The sequence below is a fragment of the Ranitomeya variabilis genome, chromosome 1 (assembly GCF_051348905.1).
Source record: "Ranitomeya variabilis isolate aRanVar5 chromosome 1, aRanVar5.hap1, whole genome shotgun sequence".
Lineage (NCBI taxonomy): Eukaryota > Metazoa > Chordata > Amphibia > Anura > Dendrobatidae > Ranitomeya > Ranitomeya variabilis.
In genome coordinates this window covers 393353109-393380311 of record NC_135232.1, presented here as the reverse complement: position 1 = coordinate 393380311, position 27203 = coordinate 393353109, and the positions used below count along the sequence as shown (strand labels likewise).

The window sequence follows — 27203 nt, the reverse complement described above, 5'->3', positions numbered from 1 at the left end:
CATGTCTACTTTACATCAGCACAATTTTGGAAACAAATTTTTTTTTTGCTAGGAAGTTATAAGGTTTAATATTTGACCAGTGATTTCTCATTTTTACAACAAAATTTACAAAACCATTTTTTTTAGGGACCACCTCACATTTGAAGTCAGTTTGAGGGTTCTATATGGCTGAAAATACCCAAAAGTGACACCATTCTAAAAACTGCACCCCTCAAGGTGCTCAAAACCACATTCAAGGAGTTTATTAACCTTCAGGTGTTTCACAGCAGCAGAAACAACATGGAAGTAAAAAATTAACATTTAACTTAAAAAGTTAAAAGTCACAAAAATGATCTTTTAGCGAAAATGTTTTTATTTTCCCAAGGGTAAAAGGAGAAACTGGACCACGAACTTTGTTGTCCAATTTGTCCTGAGTACGCTGATACCTCATATGTGGGGGTAAATTACTGTTTGGGCGCACGGCAGAGCTCGGAAGGGAAGGAGCGCCATTTGACTTTTTCAATGAAAAATTGGCTCCAATCTTTAGCGGACACCATGTCGCGTTTGGAGAGCCCCCGTGTGCCTAAACATTGGAGCTCCCCCACAAGTGACCCCATTTTGGAAACTAGACCCCCCAAGGACTTATCTAGAAGCATAGTGAGCACTTTAAACCCCCAGGTGCTTCACAAATTGATCCGTAAAAATGAAAAAGTACTTTTTTTTCACACAAAATTTCTTTTAGCCTCAATTTTTTCATTTTCACATGGGCAACAGGATAAAATGGATCCTAAAATTTGTTGGGCAATTTCTCCTGAGTACGCCGATACCTCATATGTGGGGGTAAACCACTGTTTGGGTGCACGGAAAGGCTCGGAAGGGGAGGCGTGCCATTTGACTTTTTGAATGGAAAATTAGCTCCAATCGTTAGTGGACACCATGTCGCGTTTGGAGAGCCCCTGTGTGCCTAAACATTGGAGATCCCCTACAAGTGACCCCATTTTGGAAACTAGACCCCCCAAGGAACTTACCTAGATGCATAGTGAGCACTTATAACCCCCAGGTGCTTCACAGAAGTTTATAACGCAGAGCCATGAAAATAAAAAATAATTTTTCTTTTCTCAAAAATGATTTTTTAGCCCACAATTTTTTATTTTCCCAAGGGTAACAGGAGAAATTGGACCCCAAAAGTTGTTGTCCAGTTTCTTCTGAGTACGCTGATACCCCATATGTGGGGGTAAACCACTGTTTGGGCACATGCCGGGGCTCGGAAGGGAAGTAGTGACGTTTTGGAATGCAGACTTTGATGGAATGGTCTGCGGGCATCACGTTGCATTTGCAGAGCCCCTGATGTGCTTAAACAGTAGAAACCCCCCCACAAGTGACCCCATTTTGGAAACTAGACCCCCCAAGGAACTTATCTAGATGTGTGATGAGCACGTTCAACCCCCAAGTGCTTCACAGAAGTTTACAACGCAGAGCCGTGAAAATAAAAAATCATTTTTCTTTCCTCAAAAAAGATGTTTTAGCAAGCAATTTTTATTTTCACAAGGGTAACAGGAGAAATTGGGCCCCAATATTTGTTGCCCAGTTTGTTGTGAGTGTGCTGGTACCCCATATGTGGGGGTAAACCACTGTTTGGGCGCACGTCAGGGCTCGGAAGGGAAGTAGTGACATTTGAAATGCAGACTTTGATGGAATGGTCTGCGGGCATCACGTTGCATTTGCAGAGCCCCTGATGTGCCTAAACAGTAGAAACACCCCACAAGTGACCCCATTTTGGAAACTAGACCCCCCAAGGAACTTATCTAGATGTGTGATGAGCACGTTCAACCCCCAAGTGCTTCACAGAAGTTTACAACGCAGAGCCGTGAAAATAAAAAATCATTTTTCTTTCCTCAAAAAAGATGTTTTAGCAAGCAATTTTTTATTTTCACAAGGGTAACAGGAGAAATTGGGCCCCAATATTTGTTGCCCAGTTTGTTGTGAGTGTGCTGGTACCCCATATGTGGGGGTAAACCACTGTTTGGGCGCACGTCAGGGCTCGGAAGGGAACTAGTGACATTTGAAATGCAGACTTTGATGGAATGGTCTGCGGGCATCACGTTGCATTTGCAGAGCCCCTGATGTGCCTAAACAGTAGAAACACCCCACAAGTGACCCCATTTTGGAAACTAGACCCCCGAAAGAACTTATCTAGATGTGTGGTGAGCACTTTCAACCCCCAAGTGCTTCACAGAAGTTTATAACGCAAAGCCGTGAAAATAAAAAATTGTTCTTTCCTCAGAAATTATGTTTTAGCAAGTAATTTTTTATTTTTGCAAGGGTAACAGGAGAAATTGGACCCCAACAGTTGTTGCCCAGTTTGTCCTGAGTACGCTGGTACCCCAAATGTGGGGGTAAACCACTGTTTGGGCGCACGTCGGGGCTTGAAAGGGAGGGAGCACCATTTGACTTTTTGAACGCAAGATTGGCTGGAATCAATGGTGGCGCCATGTTGCGTTTGGAGACCCCTGATGTGCCTAAACAGTGGAAACCCCTCAATTCTAACTTCAACACTAACCCCAACACACCCCTAATCCTAATCCCAACTGTAGCCATAACCCTAATCACAACCCTAACCCCAACACACCCCTAACCACAACCCTAACCCCAACACACCCGTAACCCTAATTCCAACCCTAACCCTAATCCTAATCCCAACCCTAACCCTAATCCCAACCCTAACCACAACTGTAACCCCAACACACCCCTAACCCTATCCGTAACCCTAACCACAAGCCTAATCTTATCCCTATTTCCAACCCTAGCCCTAATTCCAACCCTAACTCTAATTCCAACCCTAAGGCTATGTGCCCACGTTGCGGATTTGTGTAAGATTATTCCGCACGATTTTTGAAAAATCTGCAGGTAAAAGGCACTGCGTTTTACTTGCGGATTTACAGCAGATTTCCAGTGTTTTTTTGTGCGGATTTCACCTGCGGATTCCTATTGAGGAACCGGTGTAAAACGCTGCGGAATCCGCACAAAGAATTGACATGCTGCGGAAAATACAACGCAGCGTTTCCGCACGGAATTTTCCGCACCATGGGCACAGCGGATTTGGTTTTCCATAGGTGTACATGGTACTGTAAACCTGATGGAAAACTGCTACGAATTTGCAGCGGCCAATCCGCTGCGGATCCGCGGCCAATCCGCTGCGGATCCGCGGCCAATCCGCTGCGGATCCGCAGCCAAATCCGCACTGTGTGCACATGCCATAACCCTAACCCTACCCGTAACCCTAACCCTACCCCTAACCCTAACCCTAACCCTAGTTCTAACCCTAGTTCTAACCCTAACCCTAGTGGAAAAAGAAAAAAAAATATTTTCTTTATTTTATTATTGTCCCTACCTATGGGGGTGATAAAGGGGGGGGGGTTTATTTATTATTTTTTTTATTTTGATCGCTGTGATAGAACCTACCACAGCGATCAAAATGTACTTCTAACGAATCTGCCGGCCGGCAGATTCGGCGGGCGCATTGCGCATGCCCCCGCCATTTTGGAAGATGGCGGCGCCCATGAAGAAGACGGACCGACACCGGGAGCCTCGGTAAGTATAAGGGGGGGGAGATCGGGGCACGGGGGGGGCGTCGGAGCACGGGGGGGTGACATAGGAGCACGGGGGAGTGGACAGGAGGACGGGGGAGCGGAGCACAGGACGGAGGGGACTACGGGACAGATCGGTGGCTTGGGGGGGGGCGATCGGTGGGGTGGGGGGGGGGGGGTCACTTCAGTATTTCCAGCCATGGCCGATGATATTGCAGCATCGGCCATGGCTGGATTGTAATATTTCACCATTTTTTTAGGTGAAATATTACAAATCGCTCTGATTGGCAGTTTCACTTTCAACAGCCAATCAGAGCGATCGTAGCCACGGGGGGGGTGAAGCCACCCCCCCTGGGCTGAAGCACCACTCCCCCTGTCCCTGCAGATCGGGTGAAATTGGCGTTAACCCTTTCACCCGATCTGCAGGGACGCGATCATTCCATGACGCATACGCTGCGTCACAGGTCGGATTGGCACAGACTTTCATGACGCAGCGTATGCGTCAAAGGTCGGGAAGGGGTTAAAGTGGTCACCGCACATCTAGATTAGTTCCATGGGAGGTCTAGTTTCCAAAATGGGGTCACATGTGGGGGAGCTCCAATGTTTAGGCACACAGGGACTCTCCAAACGCGACATGGTGTCCGCTAACGATTGGAGCTAATTTTTCATTCAAAAATCAAATGGCGCTCCTTCCCTTCCGAACCCTGTCGTGCGCCCAAACAGTGGTCCCCCCCCCCACATATGGGGTATCAGCGTACTCAGGACAAATTGTACAATAACTTTTGGGGTCTAGTTTCTCTTTTTACCCTTGGGAAAATAAAAAAATTGTTGCTAAAAGATCATTTTTGTGACTAAAAAGTTAAATGTTCATTTTTTCCTTCCATGTTGCTTCTGCTGCTATGAAGCACCTGAAGGGTTAATAAACTTCTTGAATGTGGTTTTGAGTACCTTGAGGGGTGCAGTTTTTAGAATGGTGTCACTTTTGGGTATTTTCAGCCATATAGACCCCTCAAACTGACTTCAAATGTGATGAGGTCCTTAAAAAAATGGTTTTGTAAATTTTGTTGTAAAAATGAGAAATCGCTGGTCAAATTTTAACCCTTATAACTTCCTAGCAAAAAAAAAATAAAACATTTTGTTTCCAAAATTGTGCTGATGTAAGGTAGACATGTGGGTAATGTTATTTATTAACTATTTTGTGTCACATAACTCTCTCGTTTAACAGAATAAAAATTCAAAATGTGAAAATTGCGACATTTTCCAAATTTTCGCCGAATTTCCATTTTTTTCACAAATAAACTCAGAAATTATCGACCTAAATGTACCACTAACATGAAGCCCAATATGTCACGAAAAAACAAATCTCAGAACCGCTAGGATCCGTTGAAGCGTTCCTGAGTTACCTCATAAAAGGACACTGGTCAGAATTGCAAAAAACGGCCAGATCATTAAGGTCAAAATAGGCTGGGTCATGAAGGGGTTAAACAAATGAGTTAGTCACACAACACAACGGAACCAATACACTTTCTTCACTCTGGTTTCATAAAGGTTTCCAAAATACTCTGAGCTATATCAAATACTGCTGCGTGTTACTTGGCTGTACAGAAGTTGGCAAAATAACATCATTAACATCAATTACTGTTGTGCAAATATTTTGTTGAACAACAATCTTTGAACGACATACGGGAAGACATGGATGATGCCCCGTCGGCATCAAAGATTATGTGCAACAGTATAAAAGTTCTTAATATGTAATAAAACAGAACAGCAACAAAGTAATGCAGCCCCTTACCTGACGTAATGCGGGTTTAATGGTACATAAGCGTTGATGGGTTTTTTCATCCTGAGTGAAAAGAAAATCGTACCATAATCAGAATTTGTGAACACACTGCCATCTCCTCATTCCATATGATAAATATTCCAGAAGCACACGATTTCAGTACCATGTACAGATGCATCACACAAAATTAGAATATCAAAAAGTGAATTTCAGTTCTTCAATACAAAAAGTGATAACTCATTATACGAGGTATAGTCATTACAAACAAAGTGATCTATTTCAAGTGTTTATTTCTGTTAATGTTGATGATTATGGCTTACAGCCAATGAAAACCCGAAAGTCATTATCTCAGTAAATTAGAATACTTTATAACACCAGCTTGAAAAATGATTTTAAAATCCGAAATGTTGGCCTACGGAATTGTATGTTGAGTAAATGCACACAATACTTGGCTGGGGCTCCTTTTGGATCAATTACTGTATCAATGCGGCGTGGCATGGAGGAGATCAGCCTGCGGCATTGCTGAGGTGTTATGGAAGCCCAGGTTGCTTTGATAGCAGTCTTCAGCTCGTCTGCATGTTTGGGTCGGGGGTCTCATCTTCCTCTTGACAATACCCCATAGATTCTCTGAGGCTAAGGTCAGGCGAGTATGCTGGCCAATCAAGCACAGTGATACTGTTGTTTTTAAACCAGGTATTGGTACTTTGACAAAGACCTTTCCAGTCGAAACGCGTAGCTTTACTCACTAGGGTTATGGTGTTATCCGCATGGAGCATTGTTCTATTGTGTTTTTTATTCATTTGGAGCTGGAGGAACATTTTGCCGGAAGGGGAGAGAGAGAAGAGGGAGAGGGAGAGGGAGAGGGAGAGGGAGAGGGAGAGGGAGAGGGAGAATATTCCCCTGGCTGGAAATTCTTCCACGCATACTCAGTTTGAAAAGACGGCATCCGTCGCTGGATTCCTGCTTTTCACAGTCAGCGACGGATCCTGCATACATAAGCTTCCATTATAGCCAACGACGGGGAGCGCAGGATCCGTCGCTGTGCGATTTTCCGATGTGCAGAAAAAAAAAATGTTCCTCTGTGCGTGGTCTCCGCCCGACAGACAGCCATTTTACAACGATCCAGCGCACGACGGATGAAACGTGTGGCCACCCGTCACAATCAATCGCTAATACAAGTCTATGAGAAAAAAACAGATCCAGCAGCACCATTTGCTGGAACCGTTTTTTTTCACAAAACGACGGAAGTGTGAAAGAGGCCTTACAGACATCACAAACAAATCCTAACATTTGCCTTGGGGGCTTTCCAGCTTGCCGAACTCCTTGCCCAGCAGATTTCAGCCACATTGGAGGATTGCACACTTCACTGCAGGTGAGTCACATAAGCAAACACATTTGTAAACATGCACTGCTTTTTTCAGTGATTGCTTCGCCCCACACACACACAAATAATACACCATTTGAAAGGTAAACTTGCCCCCTTCAACAGGAAAAGACACAAACAAACCACATATTCACGATTTGATCAATAAATACAGTTTAGACACTCATTTTCAGAAACCTGAGGAAAAAAACAAAGACCTGTAGGTGGCACCACCTCGACATTTTTTTTTGCCTCTACTTATCAAACCAATTTATTGTATTACCAATCTACATATATAAATACATCTCTGTTCAGCATCTCATTAAATACGTTAACATTTGACCAGCTTGATTTTCCTGAAAAATTGCCTGCGCCCCTGACAACCAATGTGCGAAAATTTTGCAAGGGCCAACTAGTTAACATTAACAGAAACACTTGAAATAGATCTCTTTGTTTGTAATGACTATATAATATACGAGTTTCACTTTTTGTATCGAAGAACTGAAATAAATTAACTTTTTGATGATATTCTAATTTTGTGAGAAGCACCTGTACATGGGCATAATTAGGATCATAAAAATATACTGTACGGTGTAATCTGTATAGTACATGGCTGATATATCTCAGCCATGCCTAAAACTATGTATAAAACATGAATTTAAAAACACACACAGAAAAAAGGGTCTATATACAATACGTTTTAAATGCATAGCCATAAGGAGCATTGACAGTACAAGAGGGGGTAAAAAAAACGAACAAAAAAGTAGCAGCAGTATATTAGGTGTGACGCTTCCTTACGTATGAAGTTCAGCTTTCTGACAGTCTCCGTCACATGAGCTGACATTTATTCCATGACTGTAAGCTGTAAGTGGCTGTAGTTGGTATTAACCATGTATATAGCAGAATGAAGGACTGGTGACCTTTAAAAAAGGCAAGACAAGCTAAGTCCATGGAGAAGAATGAACACAATCTAGAATGCCGCTTCTATACTTTCCCTCAGGTTGAACATTGAAAAGAAAAGGCTCTTTTATAGTTTATGGGATTACGCTTTCCAGGCACAGGAAATTCAGACTACATATTTCTTGCTTTCCCTGCTGATTTATACTGTCCTCTTTGTGACCATACAAACAAAGACAATTCCTTTAGATTCATTAATTGCCAGGACTACGGTGGCATCCCCTTGTAGTACAGCACGAGGCTTAATGCCAAAAGTCTTTAAAGGAAAAGAGAGAATGCAAAAGAAGAAAAAAAAAAGGTATTGACGATTTAGCAGTCAGTGCAGCACGCTTGTAAGAAGGGTGTGGACGGAACATCAGAAACATTGAACTATAGCACTCTGGCCGCAAGCACATGTCTGCTGCGTCCGAAGTGCTGCCAACTTTTGAACGCAGGTGATTCTGCAGGTTTTCATTGAACTGTGCGGAATCACCCCATAGTAACATTGTATAAAAAACACAGACACCCAGAATAAAGTCATATATTTGAAATAATGGCATATACTCCTTTAACCCCTTCAAGACGCAGCCCTTTTTCGTTTTTGCGTTTTTGTTTTTCCCAGAGCCATAACTTTTTTATTTTTCCGTCAATATGGCCATGTGAGGGCTTATTTTTTGCGGGACAAGTTCTACTTTTGAACGACACCATTGGTTTTACCATGTGTTGTACTAGAAAACGGGAAAAAAAAATTCCAGAGGTGATTTAACCCCTTCCCGACATCGGACGTACTATACCATCCGATGTCGGGTCCCCTGCTTTGATGTGCGCTCCGGCGGTGAGCGCACATCAAAGTCGCGACATGTCAGCTGTTTTTTACAGATGACATGTGCGCGCAATAGCGGCGGGTGAAATCGCGATCACCCGCTGCTATTAACTAGTTAAATGCCGCTGTCAAACTCAGACAGCGGCATTTAACTACCGCATCCGGCCGGGCGGCCGGAAATGAGCGCATCGCCGACCCCCGTCACATGATCGGGGGTCGGCGATGCTTGTATATTGTAACCATAGAGGTCCTTGAGACCTCTATGGTTACTGATCGCCGGTGGCTGTGAGCGGCCCCCTGTGGTCGGCGCTCACAGCACACCTGCATTTTAGCTACATAACAGCGATCTGATGATCGCTGTTATGTAGCAGAGCCGATCGCGTTGTGCCTGCTTCTAGCCTCCCATGGAGGCTATAGAAGCATGGTAAAAGTAAAAAAAAAAAGTAAAAAAAAATGTGAAAAAAATAAAAAAAATATAAAAGTTTAAATCACCCCCCTTTCGCCCCAATCAAAATAAATCAATAAAAAAATAATCAAACCTACACATATTTGGTATCGCCGCGTTCAGAATCGCCCGATCTATCAATAAAAAAAAAGCATTAACCTGATCGCAAAACGGCGTAACGAGAAAAAAATCGAAACGCCAGAATTACGTTTTTTTGGTCGCCGCGATTTGCATTAAAATGCAATAACGGGCGATCAAAAGAACGCATCTGCACCGAATTGGTATCATTAAAAACGCCGTCTCGGCACGCAAAAAATAAGCCCTCAACCGACCCCAGATCATGAAAAATGGAGACGCTACGAGTATCGGAAAATGGCGCAATTTTATTATTTATTTTTTTTGCAAAGTTTGGAATTTGTTTTCACCACTTAGGTAAAAAATAACCTAGTCATGTTAGGTGTCTATGAACTCGTACTGACCTGGAGAATCATAATGGCAGGTCAGTTTTAGCATTTAGTGAACCTAGCAAAAAAAACAAACAAAAAACAAGTGTGGGATTGCACTTTTTTTGCAATCTCACCGCACTTGGAATTTTTTCCCGTTTTCTAGTACATGCCATGGTAAAACCAATGGTGTCATTCAAAAGTACAACTCGTCCCGCAAAAAATAAGCCCTCACATGGCCAAATTGACGGAAAAATAAAAAAGTTATGGCTCTGGGAAGGAGGGGAGTGAAAAATGAAAACGGAAAAACGAAAAATCCCACGGTCATGAAGGGGTTAAACTTTTATATTTTAATTTTTTTCATATTTTTTAAAACTTTTTTTTTTTTTTTTTTTTTACTTTTGCCATGCTTCAATAGCCTCCATGGGAGGCTAGAAGCTGGCATAGCCTGATCGTCTCTGCTACATAGAAGCTATGCTCAGATCGCTCCTATGCAGCAGAATTACAGCATTGCTATGAGCGCCTACCACAGGGTGGTGCTCACAGCAAGCCGGCATCAACAACCATAGGAAGACCTCAGGTTATCATGCCGACGCATCGCTGACCCCTGACCATATGACAGGGGTTGGCGATGCATGCATTTCAGGCCCGATGGCCGGAAGCAGTAGTTAAATGCTGCTGTCAGCGTTTGACAGCGGCATTTAACTAGTTAATAGCGGCAGGTGGATCGCGATTTCACCCGCCGCAATTGCGTGCACATGTCAGCTGTGCAAAACAGCTGACATGTGGCAACTTATATGTGGGCTCAGCGCCGGAGCCCACATCATAGGGGGAGACACGACATGCGCCGTACTAGTACGGCGCATGTCATGAATCTTAATTAAACCATACTTACCGAACGCCTAATCCACCGAAGCCAACGTCTCCTGCAACAAAAATAAAATAAACCACAATATTACTTACCTGTCCGCAGAGAAGATAATCCATAATGTCCCACAACGATCCTGATCAGTTGCAGAGCAGAAAATGGTGTGACTGCTCTCAAAGACAGAAGGCGATACACTGTGGGAGCGATTACCTCCTGTCAGTGTATCACTGAGCTGCCGTGAGAGAGTTCACCGGAGTTCACCAGCTCTGGTGATCTCACATACGGCACCGCTGAATGCTCACACATGCGACTGCGCAGTTTTTCTACCTGCAAATCCAATAATTTTTATTACAATGAACTACACACAGCTTTTAAAGCCATCTGAAGAATCAATATGTGACCTGACGCTTCTTTAACCAAAGCAGCCTGGTAAGGCTACGTTCACAATTAAAACAAAAACGCAACAAAACGCACGCTAAAACGCTGCGTTTTGCGACGCATACGTCCTTTTTTGCCGAAAGTTGGACGCAAAAAAAATGCAACTTGCTGCGTTTTCTGCGCCCAACGCTTGCGGCCAAAAAAACGCATGCGTCGCAAAACGCAGCACAACGCATGTCCATGCACCCCCATGTTAAATATAGGGGCGCATGACGCATGCGGCGACGCTGCGGCGCCCGACCCTGCGGCGCCGAACGCTAATGTGAACGTAGACTAAGTGGGGTTTTTGAACTCTGGAATCCAGTGCTATAAAGGAGCAGTGCTAACCACTGAGCCAGCATCCTGTTCCTAGAACACTGACCATCTGAAATGTACTAATGGGAACAAAACAAAATTATCATAGGTGGTTTCTTTTTAGAACTATGCAAAAGCGTAGCGCTAACATATTCCGCAGCACTTTACATTCTAGAGGGGATCTGTACAGACAATAAGACATTACAGCATAACAAAAAAACACACAGATCAAAACAGATACAATGAGAGCCCTGCTTGCAAGCTTACAATCTATGAGGAAAAGGGGAGACACGAAAGGTGGATGATAACAATTGCTTTCGTAACTATGTTTTATTTCTTTGACATCTGACCCCAACTTAGCTGAACTGCAGATCTATGGGGGGCCATGTACACTCACACAATCACTCAGCAGGCACAAGTAGTGACCCTTCCAGGAGTATGCGCTCAGAGCGGAGTAAGGACTCCATGGAAAGTCAAGGGGGCCTGTGCACTGCTCGAAGCTCACACAATCCCAATATTTGACTCTACCCAGTTACAACTCCTCCCGTTTGGGCACAATTATTCTAGCATGCTAATCCAACCAGTTTTGTTACACAGAACCACACTATCCAGCTATATATAATTTTTATGTATTTCAAAGACTGAAACTCATCCAAGCATGTGAAGAATCAGCAGGTTTGCATCAGTGAGTGTCCCTACCTGAGACCAACGCGCGTTTGTCTCATTCACAGGCACCGTAACCTAATACAAGGCCGAGATGCGAGATGGCGTTACCGGCAGCTGGAACCATGACAACCTTGTGTCTTTAGTGAAAGGAAACTGAATACCAGAGGCAGAAAGAGGGAGAAAAAAAAAAAAAAACGTTCTTGTACAAGTGGGCAGAAAGGCACAAAGTAACTTACAAACAGCAACAACCACGAATTATGAACACTGAATGTTCAGATAGATTAGAGACCCTGCGGCTTCATGTCTCTTGACTGTTCGACAGCCGCAAGCCGAAGACACTCCGTTAGCACCCGAGCATGCTCCGATAAACCTCATCCCAGCACGCTCACTCATCACTACTGCCCCTAGACCCATGCAGAAGTCAGGGCTTCTAATGTTGTTAACTCCTCATGATACAACATTCAGTTATTCACCCACACCTTCTGAGAGACATCACTTTTGTTTTATTTTCGGACGTCATAAGTGTACAAAGGCCTGTATTTTCTAATGCTGCCCTTTAAAGGGAATCAGTCATCTAATTTTGGCCCTATAAGCTTCATCCACCAGCATCAGGGGCTTAGCTACAGCATTCGGTAATGCTGTAGATAAGCCCCCGATGTAACCTGAAAGGTAAGAAAAACAGGTTAGATTATACTCACCCAAGGCAGTCCGGTCCGATGGGTGTCGCAATCCGGGTCCGGCGCCTTCCATCCTCATACGATGACGTCCTCTTTGCTTCCTGTCGCGGCTCCTGCGCAGGCGTACTGCAGTGTGCAGGGATAAGTCAGAGAGGCCCGGTGCCTGTGCACTAGAGTACTTTCCTCTGCCCTGCGCAGGAGCCACGACAGGAAGGAAAGAAGAGGACGTCATCGTATGAAGATGGGAGGCACCGGACCCGGACCTGAAACCCCCATCGGACCGTGACCGCCCCTGGGTGAGTATAATCTAACTTGTTTTTCTCACCTTTCAGGTTATATTGGGGGCTTATCTACAGCATTACAGAATGCTGTAGATAAGCCCCTGATGGCGGTGGCTGCAGATATAGGCCCAAAATTAGGTGACAGAATCCCTTTAATTTAAGATATAATGTATGTAATGTATCAAAAATGCTTTGTAGGGTGAGAAAAAAGGATTGCGATTACAGAAATCCCAAAATATGATTATTATTATAATTATTAGCCCTTTCATGCCAGAGCCATTTTTTGTTTTTTCCCTGTTTATCCCTTCCCTTGTTCCGAGAGCCATAACTTTTTTTTTTTCTGTGAATATAGCTGTATGTGGGCTTGTTTTTTTGCAGGCTAAGGCTAGTTTCACATTTGCGTTTGAATCCGCAGCGTTTAATACGCAACCGCAAATGCAGGAAAAACCGCATGGAAACGCGTACAAATGCAGTGTTTTTTATACGCATAAGATAACGCATGTGGTTAAGAAAACGCGGCAGTTACACGCTTTTTCATGCGTTTTGCATGCGTTTGCATTTTCTGTGCGCATGGTGGAAAATTTAACAGGAGAAAAATCTAGATAACCTGACACCGCCAATGGGACTACAGTGGGCGTGTATTATGGGATATCTATATATAGACCCTGGGACTGCTGAAATCTTCACAGTTTGCTAAAAAGAAATAAAAAAAAAAAAAAAATTATATATATATATATATATATATATATATATATATAATACAATATGCAAAAGCAATAATAAGATATTAATAGTGCAACATCATCTCTTTTCTAAGATTTAACCCTGTAGGCACTCTGGTGTTCAATAGATAAATCCAGAAAGCCTCTCTGTCACGTAATTTGCTTTCTCTGTCACCGCCTCGTATATTTTTATACATTTGTTCTATCGCATAGACCTTTAAATGACTTGTATGTCTGTCATGTTTGTTAATGAAATGTCTTGATACATTTGACACATGACGTAATGTTGGTTGGACAATATCCAATAAATGTTCCCTAAATCTGTCTTTTTTTTATTTATTTTTTTCTTCTTTTTTCTTTCAGGTTGGTAAGTACACTCAGCTGTGCTGTATTCTTGATATGTGCATATAAATTGTGTTTAATGATTTTGGTGTTTTTTACTTATCCTAAGGTCACATGTTCTAGATATCCAATGGGATTTGTTAAGGCGGGGTTAATTATTTTAATTGCTATTCACCTGTCAAATTTGTTTTTATATGACTTGCTGGGCTATTCAAGTTTATGCTGTGGACAAAGAGCACCATGCGTGCTTGAAACGCGTCCAGTTCAGGGATGGTGCTTGACGCATGAGAGGACAGAGACACACTGGAAGGGTGAGACAAACCTGACATTACAGACACTTTGGGAGGTGAGGGGCGAGGAATCAAGATAGTCCACTGCTTTTTATTTTTTTTCCCTTTTTGGGATCGACGCTGCAGTCTGGGGAGCCTCGGTGGGCTCATTTCTTGCGGCCTGGTCATGGTGGCCGACCTGTCAGTGTCCGTGTACCGCTGCATGGTTGTGGTGGTGGGGAAGGCCACGCCAGGGTCCGGCTGCTGCTGCTGCTTAGAGGTGGTGGGGAAGGCCATGCCAGGGTCCGGCTGCTGCTGCATGGTGGTGGTGGGGAAGGCCATGCCAGGGTCTGGCTGCTGCATGGTGGTGGTGGGGAAGGCCATGCCAGGGTCTGGCTGCTGCATGGTGGTGGTGGGGAAGGCCATGCCAGGGTCCGGCTGCTGCTGCATGGTGGTGGTGCGGAAAGCCATTCCAGGGTCCGGGTGCTGCTGTTGCTGCATGCTGGTGGCAGTGGAGGAGGTCCAAGCATGAACAGCAGTTGTAATGGTGGTGGCGGTGGGCTGTCCTACAGCACTCTGCATGGTGGTGCTGTAGTGGTGTCCGGCAGTGCTTGGAATGGAGGTGGCCGTGCAGTGGTATGAAGCAGAGCTCGGCATTGATGTCAAGTGTGACGGTGTTGGCACAGGTGGATATGCCGCCACTGTCTGCTGAAAATACTCTGCTGCATAGCCTGCACGTAAGCAGCATTGCAGGCCTGCATAACACCAAGCTGGAGATCAGGAGTAAGGAGTTCTGATATGCCCTGTTCAATTTGATTGAAAAAATGATGTGCTGGCCTCTGAAGGTCGGCTTTTACTTGGTCAAGGCTTTTGGTAACCTCACGGATACGTGTATTCATATGGCTAATGGCAGTATCCAGTTGGTCACCCATCGCCTTGAGTCCATCATGAAAAACCGAGCTCAAGTGCAAAAACTCGGGCATGAGTGACCAGTCCGAGGCCCTCTGCCGCTGCCGGGAAGAGCCCAAAAAAATAAAAAAAGGGGCAGAGGCAGAGGACTGGGACAGGGGAACACCTGATGGACCAGCTTCCTGGTCTCCAGTCCAGTGTGGCAGGCCCACTTGCTGCAGCGCTGCTGGATGGCTGGGACGGATCCATGGCTGTCCGACGAAGGACCGCTGCAGAACCAGGGTCAAGAGTGCTGCTCCATGTGCTGTGAAAAAAGAAGAAGAAAAAAAAAAATAATACCAAACATTTACAAAAGTTAAGCGCCAACTCCTGTGGAATAGAAACATACAGATTAAGGCAATACAACACAACCTAATACACCAAAAAAATACTTACGTTCGCTGGGCAAGGACCAGTCTCAAAAATGCCAGGATGCAGTGGTATTTATATTTTCGGATCCTTGCCACTAGGAACCCGGCTCTCTTGACGAAGGTCCTTGTTGAAGCGATCCTTCATCGAACGCCAACGTGTTTTGACTTTGAGCACTGTTGAAAAAACAAAAAAGAATGGTTAGACAATGGACTTTTGGCCGGGATCACACAACTGTGTGTGATGAGAGAAACTCCTGAGTTTCTCTCATCACACACAGTTGTGTGATCCCGGCCAAGGTCACTGCTGCATCACACTGCATTGCAATACTTACAAAATGCATTTCAGACCCAAGTCGGGGGGGCGTTGTCCCAGCCATCCCACATCGCTTTGGCCACCTCATTCCATAGCCGCCGGATCATCACATTGTCCGAGTGCTGCGGAACCCGGGTGTCCCACAACAGGACTCGCTCATGGACCAGGGAGATAAGGATGTAATTGTCAATGAGGTCCTCATCCCGTTCTGGAACCTAAAAAATAAATAAAGACATTAATGTTGGAGAGATTAACATAAGGAAAAGAAAGAAGACAAGAGACAGAAAACTGGCATGAATATTGAAACTCAAGAATAGAAAGGAGTCAAGAAGAAAAAAAGAGGAAAGTAAAGAAATGAATATTCAAGAATAGTGAAGTGACGATGCAATAAACAGTCAGCCAGGTATACGTACACGCTGCCGCCTTGCCACCCGACCGTGACCCCGCTGCTCCTGCTCAGCCTCTGCCACAGTGGAAGAAGTGCTCTAAAAAAAAGGAAAAAAAAAAAAAATTGTCATATGTGTAGATGTGACAGTGAATACTTACCAATCTGAGGAGGTGAGTACTCACTTCACTGACATGTTCGGCTTGTGCAGGCCCAGGCCGTTGCTCCTCCTCAGAAGATGATGACATTCTGATGCATGCAGAAAGAAAAAAATGGCAGAAATTAGGACATATAGAGACAGAAAATAGAAAATAAAGACATTGGGCTAGGATATACTCACATTGTTCAGTATCTTGTTTCCTCCAAGGTTCTTGCCTACGTCTGCTCTGCTTGTCTGTCTGCTGGGTATTTATATGTGGGGGGTGGCTAATCAGTGTCTAGACATGTTTTCGTGTGGTGCAACACATGAGTTCACAAACGCAAGCAAAAGCATGTGCTTGCGAACGCATGGGTTCACATAGACAGCAATGCGTTTTTTTCCACATTCATGCCGCTAACAACCGCATATGTTTCTAGGCGGCAAATTGACGCCTCCAAAATTACAACATGTAGCGCTTACCGCACACGACAAAACGAAGCATGTGTCGTCAAACGCGGCAAAACGCAACCGATCGCAGACACATGCGTCCCCAATTTTAAATATAGGAATACACGACGCATGTGGAAAATTGCGGCACAAATGCTGCGGACACAACCGCAAATGTGAAACCAGCCTTAGTTCCACTTTTGAAGAACACAAATTACTTTAGAAATTTTTTCCTGTAAAGTGCTTTGATATTGAGAAAAAAAAAATTAAATAAATTGCCATTTTATCTACCATATTCACTATATGGTAAAACTGACCTGCCAATAGGATTCCCTAGGTCAGTACGAGTAAGCAGATACCAAACATGTATAAATATTATTTTTTTTATTATTTAAAGGGAACCTGTCACCAGGAATAACGCTGTTAACCTGCAGATATAGGAATCTGCAGGTTAAGGCTATGTGCACACATCCGGAATTGCCGTGGAAATTTCCGCAGCAATTCCGCAACTGTGGCGCGGGTAAAACGCATGCGGAATTAGCATGCATTATCCCGCTAAACACTAGCGTTTTACAAGCGTAATTAGCTTGCAGAATGCTAGCGTTTTCCAAGTGATCTGTAGCATTGCTTGGAAAACTGATTGACAGGTTGGTAACACTTGTCAAACATAGTGTTTGACAAGTGTGACCAACTTTTTACTATTGATGCTGCCTATGCAGCATCAATAGTAAAAAGATCTAGTGTTAAAAATAATAATAATAAAAAAAAACTAAAATAAATCTGGATATTCTCACCTTCCAGCGTCCCCGGCAGTCTTCCCGCTCCTCGCGATGCTCCCGTTCCCAGTAATACCTAGCGGCAATGACCTCAGATGATGTAGGTCATTGCCGCAAAGCGTCACTGGGAGCGCAAGCATCGCGAGGAGCAGGAAGACTGCCGGGGCCGCCGGAAGGTGAGAATATCACGATTTATTTATTTATTTATTTATTTTTTTTTAAAACAATTATATGGTTTCCAGGGCCTGGAGGAGAGTCTCCTCTCCTCCACCCTGGGTAACAACCGCACATGATCCGCTTACTTCCCGCATGGTGGGCATAGCCCCATGCGGAAAGTAAGCAGATCAATGCATTCCTATGTGTGCGGAATCCCCGCGATTCCGCACAAAGAATGAACATGCTGCATTTTTTTCTGGAATGCGATTCCACCGCGGAAAAAACGCAATATGTGCACAAAAATTGCAGATTGCATTCTAATAATAGGATGCTTAATATATGCGTTTTTTTTCGCGGTTTTATAGCGAAAAAAATGCACAAAAACACGAAAAATCCTGAACATGTGCACACAGCCTAACACTTATGATGGTGTCCAGCACCTGCACACAGCCAAATACAGCAGGGAGAAAATGATCTTTAATCTCTCCGCCAGCATTTGGTATTCAGTCATGGGGCGGAGTCAGTTCGGTCACGCTCAGAGTATACAGAGCGGCCGCTGTAACCGCTTCCGAGTGGTGACTAAACCGGTGCCACCTCCTTGACAATACGGAATGCTGGCAGGGAGAATAAAGATCATTCTGTCCCTGCTGCATTCGGCTTCGTGCAGGTGCCAGGCAGCATAGTAAAACTGTTAGGGTATGTGCACACGTAGGTGGGATGTCTGTGGATTTTTCCGCACCTGTTTTTGTAAATTCGCAGGTAAACCGCACTGCGGATTACCTGCGGAATTCCCGCATTTTTTGTGCAGATTCCACCTGCGGTTTTACACCAGCGGGTTCCTATTATGGAGCAGGTGTAAACCGCAGCGGAATCCGCACAAAGAATTGACATGTTGCGGAATGTAAACCGCAGCGTTTCCGCGCGATTTTTTCCGCAGCATGTGCACTGCGGATTTGTTTTTCCATAGGTTTACATGGTACTGTAAACTCATGGAAAACAGCGGCAGATCCGCAGCGTCAAAAACCGCTGCGGATCCACAGCAAAACCCGCAACGTGTGCACATACCCTTAACCTGCAGATTAACCCCATATCTGCAGGCTAACAGCATTATTTCTGGTGACAGGTTCCCTTTAAGTGGTGAAAAAAAAATTTGAAAGGACAAAAAAAAAAAAAAAAAAAGTCACAATTTTCAGAGACCCATACTGTTTTCATTTTTCAGAATATGAGGCTGGGTGAAGGCTTATTTTTTGCGCCCTGAGCTGACATTTTTACCAATACCATTTTGGGGTATATACGATGTCTTGATCACCTCTTAGGGTATGTGTCCACGTTCAGGAAAAGCTGCGTTTTTGACGCAGCGCTGAGCCGCAGCGTCAAAAACGCAGCGTCCAGATGTTACAGCATAGTGGAGGGGATTTAATGAAATCCCATCTCCACTGTGCATTAAAAAACACATGCGTTTTTCCCGCAAAAACGGACATGCGTTGCGTTTTTTCAGAACGCAGCATGTTGCTACAATGAGCAAAACACGCAGGAACAACGCAGGTGACCTGCCAGTGACCTCAGGTGCATTTTTGGTCAGGATTTTACCTGCATAAAATCCTGACCAAAGCCTGAAGCAAGCCTGAACGTGGACACATACCCTTAGGCTGCCGTCACACTAGCAGTATTTGGTCAGTATTTTACATCAGTATTTGCATACCTCCCAACTTTCGAGGAAGGGAAAGCGCAGCGGCAAATTTTAGGCCACACCTCTGACCACACCCATTTCACAACTAGTCACGCCCCAACCACACCCATTTAGCACTTCTGATCACAATGTTTCGTAAACAATAATTATAAACAAAAAAAAAATATGGCCACACATGACACTCCATACTGTATAATGGCCACACATGACGCTCCATACTGTATAATGGCCCCAAACGATGCTGCGTACAGTGTACTGGCCCCACGTGATGCTCCATACAGTATAATGGGCCCATATGATGCTGCATACTGTATAATGGCCACACATGATGCTCCATACTGTATAATGGCCACATGATGCTCCATACTGTATAATGGCCACACATGATGCTCCATACTGTATAATGGCCACACACAGTTCTCCATACTGTATAATGGCCACACACAGTTCGCCATACTGTATAATGACCACACATGATGCTCAATACTGTATAATGGCCACACATGATGCTCCATACTGTATAACAGCCACACATGATGCTCCATACTGTATAATGGCCACACAGTTCTCCATACTGTATAATGATCCCACATGATGCTCAATACTGTATAATAGCCCCACATGATGCTCCATACTGTATAACGGCCACACATGATGCTCCATACGGTATAATGGCCATTGGCCACACATGATGATCCATACTGTATAACGGCCACACATGATGCTCCATACTGTATAATGGCCATTGGCCACACATGATGCTCCATAATGTATAATGGCCACACAGTGCTCCATACTGTATAATGGCCACACATAGTGCTCCATACTGTATAATGATCCCCCATGATGCTCAATACTGTATAATGGCCACACATGATGCTCCATACTGTATAACGGCCACACATGATGCTCCATACTGTATAATGGCCATTGGCCACACATGATGCTCCATACTGTATAACGGCCACAGATGATGCTCCATACTGTATAATGGCCACACAGTTCTCCATACTGTATAATGATCCCACATGATGCTTAATAATACTGTATAATGACCCCCCCTCCTGTATGCATGGCTCATATTCCCCCCCTGTATGCATGGCTCATATTCCCCATCCCCCTGTATGCATGGCTCATATTTCCCCCCCTATGTATGACTCATATTTCCCTCTCCTGTATGCATGGCTCATATTTCCCTCTCCTGTATGCATGGCTCATATTTCACCCCCCCGTATGCATGGCTCATATTTCCCCCTCCTATATGCATGGTTCATATTTCCCCCTCCTGTATGCATGGCTCATATTCCCCCTCCTGTATGCATGGCTCATATTCCCCCCCCTCCTGTATGCATGGCTCATATTTCCCCTCCTGTATGCATGGCTCATATTCCCCCTCCTGTATGCATGGCTCATATTCCCCCTCCTGTATGCATGGCTCATATTCCCCCCTGTATGATCTCTCCACCCCACCCCCCGCTCCCATCTTGAGTGGCACGGCTTACAGTCCTCCTTCATCCCCCCCCTACCCTGTCCCCCCGTCCCTCATACTTACCTGTTCCTCACCGCGCGGCCACGCCGACATCCCTCTCGCTGTCTGTCCCGACTCCCAGCGCAGCACCTTCTTCCTGCGTGAGCGGTCATGTGATACCGCTCATTAAGGTCATGAATATGCGCATATTCATGACCTTAATGAGCGGTACAACGTGGCCGCTCATTCAAGAGCGCTGCAGAAGCCGAGACCAGGCATCGCTGGATCAAGGTGAGTATCGTCCCTGCTGGGTGATGTACACAGTACACCTCCCAACCAGTGCGGGACAACTAATGTCCCGCCCGGGATCGCGGGGCTGACTGTCAAAATCGGGACAGTCCCGCTGCATCCGGGATGGTTGGAAGGTATGGTATTTGTAAGCCAAAACCAGGAGTGGGTGATAAATGCAGAAGTGGTGCATTTGTTTCTATTATACTTTTCCTCTAATTGTTCCACTGGTTTTGGCTTACAGATACTGATGTAAAATACTGACCTAATACTGCTAGTGTGACGGCAGCCTTATTGTATTTTATTGCAATGTTGCAGTGACAGGGAAAAAAAAACACAAAAACAATACAATTCTGGAGTTTAGATTTTTTTTTCATTACACCATTTACCGATTGGATTAATTTATTTTATATTTTGATAGTTCTGACTTTTCCAAACACTGCGATACCAAAAGTGTATATTTTTTTATTATTATTATTTTTGATGGAGTAAAAGGGGGGTTGATTTGGAATTGTGTTTGTTTTTTTCATATTGTTACAAAAAAATAGCTTTTTACTGGATTTAATATTTAAGGGACTTGAAGCTTCAATCATCTGGTCTGATTGCATCTGCTCTGTTATATATAGAAAAAACAAAAATCACACTTTCCTATGAACACCAGCAATGGGATGGCTTTCAAAGGAAAATCATAATGACAGGCACAGGGGTCTACAGCAGACCTCTGGCTATAACCACAACCCATCAGTGCAACGCTTTCATATCACAGGCGCGCCAATGGGAAAGTGGAATGATGCGAAATTTAACAGGTTAACAGCTGGGTGCTCCACTCCACTCGCGGATGTTAGGCTACGTTCACATTTGCGGTCCGCGCCGCAGCGTCGGGCGCCGCATGCGTCATGCGCCCCTATATTTAACATGGGGGCGCATGGACATGCGGTGCACTTGCGTTTTGCGCCGCATGCGTCACTGCGGCGCACGCGTCCGGGCGCAGAGGATGCAGCAAGTTGCATTTTTGCTGCGTCCAAAATCAATAGAAAAAAGGACGCATGCGGCGCAAAACGCAGCATTGTGCATGCTTTTTGCCGCGTTTTTGTTTGCGTTGTGGCGCCGACGCTGCGGCGCACAACGCAAATGTGAACGTAGCCTTAGAGGCACATGATGGCTGATTAAATCAGCGGTCAAGTGTGGGGAAAGATGCAAGCTCGGCGTGGGACCTCACATCAACGGCAGGGACACGACATATAATGCAAGTTTACTTTATATGTTGTGAAGGGGTTAAGGTTTTACTATTTTTCCGGGTCCCCCCTTCTTCCTTATATGTTCCATCAAGATGGCTGTCAGGGCTTCGCTTTTGCTGGGCAAGTTGTTCATGTAGTAAACTTAAAAAAAAAAAAAGGGAACCACAATGTGTCAAATATGTAGTAAAATAGTTAAAAAAATAAAGTAATTCCATCATTTTGAAGTTTTGTTTTCACCACAGATTATGTGATAAAAAGAACGAGGCAGTATGATTTTTCTTATCAGTACAAGTACGGTGAGTTTTTTTTGTTTTTTTAAAACACATTTTCACTGTCCCCCCAGGGGAATTGATCTTATCATCGTTTTATTGCCTCTACTATGTACTACAATACCACAGTATTTCAGAATATAGTGAATTCATGGTTGTTCCATGAAGTTTAGTCTGCGGTAGGCTGTACAAGGGGACCAAGATGGCAGTTACTGCGGCCTTCAGCAGGTTCCTCTCTGCCTTGGCAATCAATCAGTTTTTGGCTACTGTGTCAACGGCATTTTAAGGCAGCATTTAAGTACGGTAGTTAAAACAGCAACAATCAGAGCTAGCTCTGGCCACTGTGATTACAGGTAGATGGTGGCTGTGCAACACAGCTGGCATCCGTCGGGTATGTCCATTGATACCTGCCGTGGCCACATACTGTAATTTTCATTATGCGATAGTTATTGAGCATATTGGAGAAATGGGGGACACACTAGACAAATAGCTATAAGGGAGTTTTGTTTGAATATGAACTGTAGTTTTTTTGCTACCATTTTGATGCACATTCAACTTTTTGATCATTCTTCCTAATTTTGGATACAGTATTTAAGGTGACCAAAATGTAGCAATTTTGGAAAAAAATAATTGCTTAACCCCTTAACGATCGGAGGTATTTTTGGTTTTGCATTTTTTTGCTCCCCTTCCTCCCAGAGCCGTAACTTTTTTATTTTTTGGTCAAAATGGCCATGTGAGGGCTTGTTTTTTGTGGGACGAGTTGTACTTTTCAACGACACCATTGATTTTAAAATACTGTGTATTGGAAAACAGGAAACAAAATTCCAAGTGTGGTGAAATTGCGAAAAAAGGGCAATCCCACAGTTATTTGGGGTTTTATTTTACCATGTTTACTAAATGCTAACACTGTCCTGCCATTATGATTCTCCAGGTCATTACGAGTTCATAGACACCAAACAGGTCTAGGTTCTTTTTCATTTAAGTGTTGAAAAAAAAATTCCAAAGTTTGCTAAAGAAAAAAACAATTGTGCCATTTTCAGATACTCATAGCATCTCCATTTTTTCTGATCTTGGTTTGGTCATGGCTTATTTTCTGCACGCTGAGCAGATATGATCTTTTGATTGCCTGTTATTGCATTTTAATGCAATGTTGCAGCGACCAAAAAATGTAATTCTTGCGTTTTGACTTTCTTTCTCATTATGCCGTTTAGCGATCGTTTTTTTTTTTTTTTTTTTTTTTTTAATATTGGTAGATCGGGCGATTCTGATCTATCAATATAGGTACCAAATATGTGTATATTTATTTGATTTTTTATGGTTTTATTTTCAATGGTGCGAAAGTGGAGTGATTTCAACTATTTAAAAAAAAAAATATATATATTTTTTTCATATGCTTCAATAGTTTCCATGGGAGACTAGAAGCTGCAGTGCTTTGATCGGCTCTGCTACATACAGGCGATGATCAAATCGCCTGTATGTAGCAGAAATGCTCACTTGCTATGAGCGCCGACCACTGGGTGGCACCCATAGCAATCTGGCTATGGCAACCATACAGGTCTGCTGGAGACCTCTGGTTGTCATGCCAACCCATCGGTGACCCACAATTACGTGACGAGGGCCACCGTTGGGCGAGATTTCCAGCGTGCTTCCCGGAAGCGCGAGTTAAATGCTGTGGTCAGAGATTGACAGCGGCACTTAACTAGTTAACTGCCGTGGGTGGATCGCGATTCTACCAGCGGCATTTGCCGGCACATGTCAGCTGACATGTGCCCGGAAATGTGCGGGCTCAGCACCGGAGCCCACACCAAACAGGGGGAGTTCGACTTCAGCGTACTATTACGCCCAATGTCAGAAAAGGGCTAAACATTTACTATGAAAGTTAAAAAGTGATTGTTCCGTGGCGCCAATTTAGACAAACCTCCTGCCTTTTCAGGAAGCGATTACAGCAGTTTTCTACAATTGACAGTTAACACCTCCTGTATACACCGCTGATAACACAGGATCCACCAACTCACAAAAGGTGATGTCACAGCTGACCTGCTCCCCCTCCCTTCACAATGGCTTTTGCACATGCCTATTAGATGAATTAATACAAATAAAGCATCTGAGTTAGTCTATTGCTTGTAGATTTCGAAAATCACCCCCGTGGCCAGCGTGAAAATTGCAAGATTTCTAATGTTTAATAAAGATTGTGATATGGATGGAAAAGAAAATTTTAAAAAATTATATCTACGGTATTTAACACAAAAACATGATTTAAATCAAATAGATCACTTTCTCATACCTTCCCTTTCAATTTTACATCCATGGCTTTTAGGCTAGAGCAAATTCCATAATATCTGATGGTCTGTCTAAGCAGTCAAGTTTTTCACAGATCTGGGAAGGAAGCTGATCCATCTGAGGGATGTAGATAGATCAATAGGTTTTTAATATAAGGATGTCCAATTCAGGCTGTTTTTTCATTTTTATGGTAGAGACCATAAAGTTAATTTTTCTACAGGAGTAATCTAATGACCCCTTGACGAGGCTAAGTGCGAAACGCACGTCGGCTGCAGTTCCCCTGGCTGTTAAGGCGATTTATGCCACAGTGTGCTCTTACGCGCTACTTATCCCCATCGGACATCCATTTGGACTTGGCTGCTTGATGTCAACACCTCCCAGTGGGTTACTCTTGTGTCTTAACTTTTATATGTACTATTTTAACGCAATAAAATTGTACTACATAATTCCTTTCATCATTGTGCCTCGCACTCTCTTTTTGTAGGTTTCCTCATAACAGAATAAACCCCTTAAAAATTGTTTCTTAAAAAAAAAAAAATTAAACATTTATTGATTTTGCCATTATAAGCAAAGATCTTGAAAAGCTTGGAGCTGAATAACCTGAACTTTAAGGGATAGAAATGTTATATAAAAAATAAATAAATAATGAAATGCAATACAGGCCCCAACCCCCACGCTGATGAATGGCCTCATTGAAGACTTGTGTGTGACAGGTCTCCGTGAATCCTATTCACCAGCTCTTTGAACAATACAGACCATGCAGCAGGATGCGAGGAAGTTGGCACAAAAGTACTCGGAAGTAGACAAGCGACTTAGTTCAAGTGTCTGGAATGCTCACGTTCACATGTATGAGGATCACGTTCATCTTCAGAATGCATATGGAATTCCTATTTAGGCCCATTCAACTTTATCTTGCTAGGTGTCTAAAATCATCAGTGGAAATTATAGAGTTACTAAACTTATTTTTTACTAATTTTGTCAAGTACCGAAAGTTATGAAATGTTGCACATCATTTTAATAGGGAATTCCTGAAATTACTGAATTACTGAAATACTGAAGACATGACACTTTGATACAAATGCAAAGTAGTACGCGTACAGCTTGTATAATCATGCAAATTTGGTGTGCCCTCTAAATAACTCATACAGCCATTAATGTGTAAACTGTTAGCAACAAAAGTGAGTACACCCCTAAGTGCCCATTAGCCATTTTCCCTCCCCGGTGTCATGTGACTCAGTGTTACAAGGTCTCAGTTGAGAATAGGGAGCAGGTGTGTTAAATTTGGCGTTATCGCTCTCACTGGTCACTGAAGTTTAACATGGCACCTCATGGCAAAGAACTGTCTTAAGGGTCTGAAAAAAAAAAAAAATGATTTGTTGGCCTACATAAAAGATGGCCCAGGCTACAAGAAGATTACTGGAAAAGGGTGAAACTCTGTCAAAGGAGCGCTGAAAGGAAACTGACACCAGAATGGAGTTTAAGCCACAACGCGTTTCAACGGAAGTACCGTCTTCATCAGGTGCACATTTGTTGGTAACAATAAGGAGGTAGTATATAAATACAAAACAACCAATCACAACACTATTAAAATTACATATGCAAATTATTTAAAACATATACATACATACTTACATATACATACATATACATATAACACAGCCTGTCACAAAATATGGCCATGAATTTGTATTGAACACATTTGGAAACCTACAAGGTAAATGCAATGGAATCCCAATGAAAAAAAGCAATATAAACAAAGCAATATAAAAAATAATAAAAATAAATAAAAAATATGAATAATGAAGGAAAATAAAAAATAAATAGAAAAAGTGACCAGATAAACATTTTTTTTATTTTTTCCTATCATAAGATTCAGTCCCTCGGGGGCCAAAGCGCCAAGCTTAACCCCCTTCACCCCCAAGGGTGGTTTGCACGTTATGGACCGGGCCAATTCTTACAATTCTGACCACTGTCCCTTTATGAGGTTATAACTCTGGAACGCTTCAACGGATCCTGGTGATTCTGACATTGTTTTCTCGTGACATATTGTACTTCATGATAGTGGTAAAATTTCTTTGATATTACCTGCGTTTATTTGTGAAAAAAATGGAAATTTGGCGAAAATTTTGAAAATTTCGCAATTTTCCAAATTTGAATTTTTATGCAATTAAATCACAGTGATATGTCACACAAAATACTTAATAAGTAACATTTCCCACATGTCTGCTTTACATCAGCACCATTTTAGAACCAAAATTTTTTTTTGTTAGGGAGTTATAAGGGTTAAAAGTTGACCAGCAATTTCTCATTTTTACAACACCATTTTTTTTTTTTAGGGACCACATCTCATTTGAAGTCATTTTGAGGGGTCTATATGATAGAAAATACCCAAGTGTGACACCATTCTAAAAACTGCACCCCTCAAGGTGCTCAAAACCACATTCAAAAAGTTTATTAACCCTTCAGGTGTTTCACAGGAATTTTTGGAATGTTTAAATAAAAATGAACATTTAACTTTTTTT

At 43.3% G+C, this 27203-nt stretch overlaps 1 protein-coding gene across 3 annotated transcripts in view; it reads right to left on the bottom strand.

Moving 5' to 3' along the window:
- Nucleotides 1-27203, bottom strand: part of KANK1 (KN motif and ankyrin repeat domains 1) — a 356154-nt gene that overhangs the window by 236544 nt on the left and 92407 nt on the right. For all 3 annotated transcript variants that reach the window (XM_077249101.1, XM_077249105.1, XM_077249102.1), the window contains one exon: nucleotides 5359-5409. The gene's annotated coding sequence lies outside the window, so the exon portion shown is untranslated. The remainder of the gene's footprint in view (nucleotides 1-5358; nucleotides 5410-27203) is intronic.